We start from the raw sequence: 10,920 nt of genomic DNA, 5'->3' as shown, positions 1-10,920 counted from the left end.
TGAAGTTTCAATATTTTTTTTTTTGAAAGAAAAATCCATTAATGCTGAGAGTTATTACAGAAGTTTAAAGCAGAAAGCGGAACAAAGTTCGAAATTTCATCATAAAAAAATGGGCTAGCATGTTGGGCGGCCGCTCTTGCTAGAACATGAGCTAAACCATTTGCAAGCCTTCGAATAAAGCGGACAGAGAAGCCACTATGAATTGAGAGTAACAACCAGATTTGATCAATAAGATCCCCAAATTCAGATATATCAGGAAGGGTTGAGAGAATAGCATTTGTTACTACCTGGGAATCGGTTTCAAAAACTACTGCCATTTTCACCCCTATCGCACGCCCATTTGATCGCTTGGAGGAGGGCCCAAGCTTCACCGTCCCGAGGATCCATCAAGCCGTCTACAGTCCCCGTCCGAGCGGCGACAAAAGATCCATCGGACCGTCTAATCACCGCACCGCTACCAGATTTACCCAAGATCGTGAATGTACTGAAATCAGTACAACAAGAAACCAATTGGGGAGGGGGGCGATGCCACTTCTGCACACACCGGTCCTGATCAACCGCACCAAATGTAGTATTCCATCGCCTTTGAGCGTCTTGCCAGTCCTGAAGGGTGCTCCTGCCTCCCTCAACAACGATATCCGGCGGATAGATGGTATGTTTCCATAGCTTGTTATTTCTTTCACGCCAACAACACCATAGTAGGACCAGAAATACCTGCACAGTCCCTGGAGAATTTGACCTGCAGAAAACAAAGACTAAAGCTGTAAAATTTTCAGCAACAGCTGCAATTTGATCCAATTTTTCAAGAAGTTCCGCCTTTCTCCAAATAGCTTGTGTATATGGACACAACCAAAAGAGGTGCCAAGCATCTTCGAAGTCCCGCCCGCACATCACGCAATCGTCAGGTATGTCGATCCCCCTCCTTCTTAATTTGACTCTTGTTGGAATACAATCTCTGACCAGCCTCCAACAAAAATATCGAACTTTATACGGAACAGTAGCTGACCAAATCAAACGCCAATCCCCTTGAACCTGCAAACTCTGAGCAACCTCATCCTCCCTCATTGCAGTGCGATAGGCACTTTTGACAGTATACAACCCCGAGTTTGAACTATCCCAAATTAGTTTATCCTGTCGACCCTCCACTCTAACTGTAGTTCGACAAATATCCGCAATATCCGATTAAGTAAAAATTTCTTCAAGCATCTCAATATCCCAGTCATAAGAATTTGGGATGAATAAGTCACTAACCCGTAAATCTTCCAGACCCACCACTCTGGGAGAGGTGATCCTCTGGCTCCCATCATTTCTCAACCATTTATCCTTCCACACATTTATCGACTATCCATTTCCAATCTTCCATCTACTTCCTTTATGAAGCAATAATTGAGAGCTCCAGATACTCCGCCAAATGAAGCTATGAGAATTTCCTAATCGAGCTTCAATGAAATCCCCATTTGGGTAATATTTGGCCTTGAAAACTTGACTGGCAAGAGAACTGGGGATGACTGAAGTCGCCACCCTTGTTTTCCCAATAAAGCTAGATTAAAAGCAGTAAAATCTCTGAATCCCAACCCCCACTCTCCTTGGGTGTACACAATTTCTCCCAAACAATCTCTGAAGTTTAAATATTTATTCAGCACTAAAGTTAATACTTTCATTTTAACACATTAAATATCTTACCTTTTGATTGATAACTATGTTCAATTTTTAACATAAAACTCGATTACATTAATCTCTTTATCTGCAATTAAATTTTCTTTTCTAACCGTTGAAAAGCAATTTTATTTATATGTGACGAGAGGGTTATAACCAATTTGTAAAAACTTTACTTTAAATTATATAAATATAATTTCAAATATAAATAAAACCTTTTTAACCCAATTAAAAGTTAATATCTAACTAATTTAATAAACAATAGCTAACAAACTAAAAAATAAAAAATAATGCATCACATTTCAGAAGTCCAGGATGCTTTTTTTTTTCTTTCCAAAAGATAGTATAATTAATGGTAAACCGAACACAAATAATTATATAGCATCATTACAAGTTTGTAACAAAATCATAATGATTTGTCACAATATTCTAAAAGAGTGTGTATGTGATTGAATTTAAGTGAAACGATAGAAAAAAGCTCAAATCTTTCTCTGAAAAATAATATACATAATGAAAATATAATATAAATACATCCATCTCTTTGATGAAAATCAAAGAACTAACAACCGTAATATTTGTATGTATTGGATTCTCATCTTTCTAATAAGCGCAATCATTCTCTTTCCATTTTTACGTGGAATTCAGTTCATTCATATTTCCATAGCTATCCTTTAGATCCGCTCCATGCTCAGGTAGATAGGGGACAAATATTAACAAATAAATATTGAGGGCAAATGTCAACATTTTGAATAGATAAAGTGGCTAATACAGTGAAGTTACTCTTAGCAGCTAATGTTGAATGTATAATGAAACATCATGATAATAACTTACAAAATAGCACCATTTTAGTATAAATGTTTGTGAAATTATACCAATTCCGCCTTCAGTATAAAGGTTAGTGAAATGGTACCAATATAGCCTTAATTAATGGAACTGAAAATGGCTCAACGTTTGTAAAATATACCAATTTAGCTCGAAAATGTATATAATTTTACAAACGTTGAGGTTAAAACAAAGAGAAAGAAAGAAAAAAGGTATAGCTGTTGAATTCCATAACACCCAAGAAATCAATATCAGTGGCGGAACCAGGACCCTGGATGACACGAGACTCAAACATATCAGTAAAAAAAAATTGAAATGTCAAAAAAATAAATCGAAATTAACTGTGCGATTGACGGTAAATTTTCAAAGTCCAGCCTGCTAGGGCAGGGCAAATTTTTTTTAACCTCAAATGAATTAAAACTGTAAAAATATTATTATTTTTTAGAAACTAGCATTGAAATAATAGAAACTTAAACATGTATACTTTTTTTAATGGTAAAGACATAATAAAGTAAATATTAAATATGTCTATTTTTTTTTGTTAATGGTAAAGACATACTAAAAATGAATTTAAAAGTGTTATCAAAATAAAAATAAAGAGTCCATTTAAATTAATGAATAATGGTAACATATTTTTAGAATTATTGAAAAATAAAATAAAAATAAATAAAAACTTTTTAGAAGAAAATGAGGCTGAATGAAGTTGAACATAAAGACCACTCAATTAGAAGTACGCATCCTTAACCATCTCATCTACCTTTAAAAATTGAAATATTACTACAAAGAGTTAATATAATTCTCTCTAAGATATTACCAGACACCATTACTAAAAAAAAATGCTCAATTTTCCGACCCCCTACCGGAGCTCGAACCCCCCTAACCCCCTCTTGGTTCCGCCCCTGTCAAAGTAGAACAAATTCACACAACGAAAGACCAAAGCTCCACAAACAACATGATAACATAAACATCAAATTAGTAACTTGTATTTACTCTTTAGGTCAATGCTTATAATGCTCATATCTGCTGGTATAAAAGTTGATGTAATTTGGTGAGTTTTCTTTAACTTATCACCAGACACTATAAATGTGAACCAATTTGCAATTACAAGGACAATCAATTGGTGTGAAAATGAGTACAAATCCTCTAACAAACAACGACCGAACTTCAAAAGAAATGATAGTAGTCAATAGAGAACAATTTGCAAATGAAATGATTGGAAACATTAATCTAGCTAACCATAAGTGAAAAATTCAGCCAAAATACAAGTAACTCAAGCTACTCTTAATCAAAACACAAATTATACCAAGTCAACCATAATTCATCAAGAACTTATTGCTTATATATATATATATATATCGATAAAAGAATAAATAATTATAAAGTCCTTTACGTAGTATGTAAAGAACTTATTCACGGGATCTTTGATGGAAACTTATTCATTCTATCTAGTTTGAAGCTCTAAGTTGTGAATCTTCTTATCTAGAAAACTCCAAAACTCTAATCCAGACACAATAAACGAGAAACAATCCGTCATTATATTATAATAATGGTAAGATAATAAACGAGAAGATGAAGATAAACAAACTAGATTTCTTGTATTGATTTAGAGAAAATAAGACGATTCACTCTCTCACTAGGAGCGAAAATCGAATAATAAATCTTCTACCATATTATCTATTAATCATAAGTATTTAAATAACGGGTAAGAATCTAAACCGTTGACTACTTTCTAGCTTATATCACCCCCCCTAAATTCTCATTTGTCATTTTCCTTTTAAGGGACGTTTGGTTCAAATTTCGGAATCGGAAGGTTGCGGAATCACAATCGGACGATTATTTAAATGACTGGAATTTAAATTGCAATAAATTAAATGACTGAATATAAAAATAAATTATGAATTCAGTTCATAGGCCAAACTAATAAATTTTGTTATTAAACATTGTTGCTAATGATGTTAACATATGCATCATAAAGATAAAAAAAACTAAGGTGTCATGTATTATTTTGTCATGAATTTTAATCACAAGATATATGTATGTCAAGAAACAAATTGTTGTGATTATTTCATGTCCTTCTTCTTCTTTTTATTCTTTAACATCTTCGCTGGTTGAGAAGAAGATGGGTCACTCTGGTTTCCATTGACAGCTTCTATGACAATTGGCTGCAAATCTATCCTCTATGATTTGTCAACATACGTCCTAACGGATGTGTGAAACCCACCTATCTCCATCAAATATTTGACAAACTGTAGTTTTTTTTATCAACTTTCTTATCAAAACCTCCTGTTGAAAACATCCCAAAAAAGAAAAACCACCATATTTCTTCCTCACGGTCTAGTCGAAGCTTTTCGACCTCTACAATCTTTTTTTCACCATGTCAATCTATTGGGGAAATGTAGGAGTGACGAGAACTACGAAAAATACAAAGAGGCTAAAAGGGAAGTAAAGAAGGTCATACGAGATGCTAGAGCAAAGGTGAATCGGGATCTGTATACAAGATTGGATACGAAAGAAGGGGAAAGAGACATATATAGAATTGCTCGGATGAGAGATAGGAAGACGCGAGATCTCGGAAAAGTTAAATGTGTGAAGGATGTGGACCAGAAAGTCCTAGTTGGAGATAAGGATATCAAGGAACGATGGAGGTCCTATTTTGATGACTTATTTAATGGAGATCGCCAACAAGATGTTGGAGATATAAGTATCCATCACGATATGATAAATCATGAATGCCTGCGGAGAATTCAAAAGGGTGAAGTCAAAATGGCATTAAGTAAGATGAAGTTGAAGAAAGCAGTAGGACCTGATGGCATCCCTATTGAGATTTGGAGATGTTTGGGAGAAAGAGGAATCGAATGGTTGACGACGTTCTTCAACAAAATTTGGAGAAACAATAAGATGTCATCAGAATGGAGGAAAAGTACCTTAATCCCTTTGTATAAGAACAAAGGCGATGTCCAAGATTGTGCCAACTATCGGGGAATCAAATTAATGAGTCACACTATGAAACTTTGGGAGCGAGTGATTGAACAAAGGCTAAGGAGGACGGTGAAGATCTCGGAAAACCAGTTTGGCTTTATGCCGGGAAGATCAACTATGGAAGCCATCCATCTAATGAGACAATTAATGGAGCACTATCGAAATAAGAAGAAAGACTTGCATATGGTTTTCATTGACTTGGAGAAAGCATATGATAAGGTACCAAGGGAAGTACTTTGGTGGGCCTTGATAAGGAAAGGCATTTCGCGGAAATATATTGACATCATAAAGGACATGTATGAGGGAGTATGCACGAGTGTACGTACTAGTGTTGGGAAAACTGAAGAGTTTCCTATTACGATTGGAGTGCATCAAGGTTCCGCACTAAGCCCATTTCTTTTTGCCATCGTTATGGATGAACTAACAAGTTCACTTCAAGATGGTATACCATGGTGCATGCTGTTTGCAGATGATATTGTGTTGGTTGATGAGACGAAAGAAGGAGTGGAGATGAAGTTGGAACTATGGAGGCAAACTCTAGAATCTAGAGGCTTTAAGTTGAGTCGAAGTAAGACAGAATATTTGGAGTGTAAGTTTAGCGGCCGTAGGAGTAGGGAGGCAGGGACAATCACCCTAGATGGGAGAGTTGTTCAGGCCTCGGATTGCTTCCGGTATTTAGGATCTATTATCCAAACGGATGGAGAAGTAGATGGAGATGTTGCCCATAGGATTAAAGCTGGTTGGTCGAAGTGGAAGAGTGCTACGGGTTTCCTTTGTGATCCCGGCATGCCTAATAGATTGAAGGGAAAATTCTACCGGACGGCAATTAGACCAGCATTGTTATATGGTACGGAGTGTTGGGCAGTGAAACACTGCCACATCCATAAGATGTCGGTGGCGGAGATGCGTATGTTGAGATGGATGTGTGGTCACACGAGAAAGGACCGGGTGCGTAATGAAATAATTAGGACAAAAGTAGGGGTTACATCTATTGAGAATAAAATGAGAGAAAACCGACTAAGGTGGTTTGGCCATGTGAGACGTAGAGCGCTTGATGCGCCGGTTAGGAGAACCGAAGAGTGGCAAAGGGATGTAGTGGTGAGGGGTAGGGGAAGACCTAAGCAAACTTGGAGGAGGGGGATCGAGAGTGATATGAGTTTATTGGGAATTGAGGAAAATATGGTAGTGGATAGGACGGAGTGGAGGGAGCGAATCTGTGTCGCTGACACGACTTGATTTTCACGGTTTTATATGATGGTTCATGTTAGCCGACCCCGAATCATTTCGGGACTAAGGCTTTGTTGTTGTTGTTGTTGTTGTTGTCAATCTATTTTTTTATGGCACTAATGTGCTTCATTTTCTCTCTTTTTCCACCACTTCCCGCTCCAAGTCTATCTTTATAGCTTTCATTTTTTCTTTTTGAATATTTAAGTTGTGAATCTTCTTATCTAGTTTTTCTTTAGTCTCCACTCTTGGGAAAATACTACCTAGAAAACTCCAAAACTCTGATCCAGACACAATAAACGAGAAACAATCCGCCATTGACTATAAAAAGAATTTATGAATTTATGAATTTAAGAATTCATGCCCTTCATCTTCTTTTTATTCTTTATCATCTTCGCTAGTTGAGAAGAAAATGTGTCACTCTGATTTCCATTGACAACTCCTATGACAATTGGATGCAAATCTACCCTCTATGATTTGTCAACATACGTCCTAACGGATGTGTCAAACCCACCTATCTCCATCAAATATTTGACATCCTGTAGTTGTTTATCAACTTTCTTACCAAAACCTCATATTGAAAACATCCCAAAAAAGAAAAACCACCATATTGCTTCCTCACGGTCTAGTAGAAGTTTTTCGACCTCTACAATCTTTTTTTCCACCATGTCAATCCATTGGTTGATGGCACTAATGTGCTTCATTTTCTCTCTTTTTTCCACCACTTCCCGCTCCAAGTCTATCTTTATAGCTTTCATTCTTTCTTTTTGAAGATCTAAGCTGTGAATCTTCTTATCTAGTTTTTCTTTAGTCTCCACTCTTGGGAAAATACTACCTAGAAAACTCCAAAACTCTGATCCAGACACAATAAACGAGAAACAATCCGCCATTGACTATAAAAAGAATTTATGAATTTATGAATTTATGAATTTATGAATTTAAGAATTCATGCCCTTCATCTTCTTTTTATTCTTTATCATCTTCGCTAGTTGAGAAGAAGATGTGTCACTCTGATTTCCATTGACAACTCCTATGACAATTGGATGCAAATCTACCCTCTGTGATTTGTCAACGTACGTCCTAACGGATGTGTCAAACCCACCTATCTCCATCAAATATTTGACATCATGTAGTTGTTTATCAACTTTCTTACTAAAACCTCCTGTTGAAAACATCCCAAAAAAGAAAAACCACCATATTGCTTCCTCACGGTCTAGTAGAAGTTTTTCGACCTTTACAATATTTTTTTCCACCATGTTAATCCATTGGTTGATGACACTAATGTGCTTCATTTTCTCTCTTTTTTCCACCACTTCCCGCTCCAAGTCTATCTTTATATCTTTCATTCTTTCTTTTTAAAACTCTAAGTTGTGAATCTTCTTATCTGGTTTTTCTTTAGTCTCCACTCTTGGGAAAATACTACCTAGAAAACTCCAAAACTCTAATCCAGACACAATAAACGAGAAACAATCCGCCATTGTTTCATAATAATGGTAAGATAATAAATGAGAAGATAAAGATGAACAAACTAGAATTCTTGTATTGATTTAGAGAAAATAAGACAATTCCCTGTCTCACTAGGAGCGAAAATCGAATAATAAATCTTCTACCATATTATCTATTAATCATAGATATTTATATAAGAGGTAAGAATCTAAACTAGGAGAGCTAATAAAAACAAATACACATTTATTCTTATTGACTATTAGTCATTGACTAACCTCTAGCTTATGCACCCCCCTAAATTCTCATTTGTCGTTTTCCTTTTAGGGGGCGTTTGGTTCAAATTTTGGAATCGGAAGGTTACGGAATCACAATCGGACGGTTATTTAAATGACTGGAATTTCAATTGCAATAAATTAAATTACCGAATATAAAAAAAATTTATGAATTCAGTTCATAGGCCAAACTAATAAATTTTGTTATTAAACATTTTTGCTAATGATGTTAACATATGCATCATAAAAAAAAAACTAAAGTGGCATGTATTCTTTTGTCATGAATTTTTATCACAAGATATATGTATGTCAAGAAACAAATTGTTGTGATTATTTCCTACCCTTCATCTTCTTTCTTTTCTTTATTCTCATCGCTTGTTGAAAAGAAGATGGGTCAATCTGGTTTCCATTGACAGCTCCTATGACTATTGGCTGCAAATCTACCCTCTATGATTTGTCAACATACGTCCTAACGGATGTGTCAAACCCACCTATCTCCATCAAATATTTGACATCCTGTAGTTGTTTATCAACTTTCTTACAAAAACCTCATATTGAAAACATCCCAAAAAAGAAAAACCACCATATTGCTTCATCACGGTCTAGTAGAAGTTTTTCGACCTCTACAATCTTTTTTTCCACCATGTCAATCCATTGGTTGATGGCACTAATGTGCTTCATTTTCTCTCTTTTTTCCACCACTTCCCGCTCCAAGTCTATCTTTATAGCTTTCATTCTTTCTTTTTGAAGATCTAAGTTGTGAATCTTCTTATCTAGTTTTTCTTTAGTCTCCACTCTTGGGAAAATACTACCTAGAAAACTCCAAAACTCTGATCCAGACACAATAAACGAGAAACAATCCGCCATTGACTATAAAAAGAATTTATGAATTTATGAATTTATGAATTTAAGAATTCATGCCCTTCATCTTCTTTTTATTCTTTATCATCTTCGCTAGTTGAGAAGAAAATGTGTCACTCTGATTTCCATTGACAACTCCTATGACAATTGGATGCAAATCTACCCTCTATGATTTGTCAACATATATGTCCTAACGGATGTGTCAAACCCACCTATCTCCATCAAATATTTGACATCCTGTAGTTGTTTATCAACTTTCTTACCAAAACCTCATATTGAAAACATCCCAAAAAAGAAAAACCACCATATTGCTTACTCACGGTCTAGTAGAAGTTTTTCGACCTCTACAAACTTTTTTTCCACCATGTCAATCCATTGGTTGATGGCACTAATGTGCTTCATTTTCTCTCTTTTTTCCACCACTTCCCGCTCCAAGTCTATCTTTATAGCTTTCATTCTTTCTTTTTGAAGATCTAAGCTGTGAATCTTCTTATCTAGTTTTTCTTTAGTCTCCACTCTTGGGAAAATACTACCTAGAAAACTCCAAAACTCTGATCCAGACATAATAAACGAGAAACAATCCGCCATTGACTATAAAAAGAATTTATGAATTTATGAATTTATGAATTTATGAATTTATGAATTTATGAATTCATGCCCTTCATCTTCTTTTTATTCTTTATCATCTTCGCTAGTTGAGAAGAAGATGTGTCACTCTGATTTCCATTGACAACTCTTATGACAATTGGATGCAAATCTACCCTCTGTGATTTGTCAACATACGTCCTAACGGATGTGTCAAACCCAGCTATCTCCATCAAATATTTGACATCATGTAGTTGTTTATCAACTTTCTTACCAAAACCTCCTGTTGAAAACATCCCAAAAAAGAAAAACCACCATATTGCTTCCTCACGGTCTAGTAGAAGTTTTTCGACCTCTACAATCTTTTTTTCCACCATGTCAATCCATTGGTTGATGACACTAATGTGCTCCATTTTCTCTCTTTTTTACACCACTTCCCGCTGCAAGTCTATCTTTATATCTTTCATTCTTTTTTTTAAAAATTCTAAGTTGTGAATCTTCTTATCTGGTTTTTCTTTAGTCTCCACTCTTGGGAAAATACTACCTAGAAAACTCCAAAACTCTAATCCAGACACAATAAACGAGAAACAATCCACCATTGTTTCATAATAATGGTAAGATAATAAATGAGAAGATAAAGATGAACAAACTAGAATTCTTGTATTGATTTAGAGAAAATAAGACAATTCCCTGTCTCACTAGGAGCGAAAATCGAATAATAAATCTTCTACCATATTATCTATTAATCATAGATATTTATATAAGAGGTAAGAATCTAAACTAGGAGAGCTAATAAAAACAAATACACATTTATTCTTATCGACTATTAGTCGTTGACTAACCTCTAGCTTATGCACCCCCCTAAATTCTCATTTGTCATTTTCCTTTTAGGGGGCGTTTGGTTCAAATTTCGGAATCGGAAGGTTACGGAATCACAATCGGACGGTTATTTAAATGACTGGAATTTAAATTGCAATAAATTAAATGACCGAATATAAAAAAAAAGTTATGAATTCAGTTCATAGGCCAAACTAATAAATTTTGTTATTAAACATTGTTGCTAATGATGTTAACA

The sequence above is a fragment of the Euphorbia lathyris genome, chromosome 3 (genome assembly GCF_963576675.1).
Source record: "Euphorbia lathyris chromosome 3, ddEupLath1.1, whole genome shotgun sequence".
Taxonomy (NCBI): domain Eukaryota; kingdom Viridiplantae; phylum Streptophyta; class Magnoliopsida; order Malpighiales; family Euphorbiaceae; genus Euphorbia; species Euphorbia lathyris.
This window is presented reverse-complemented; position numbering follows the sequence as displayed.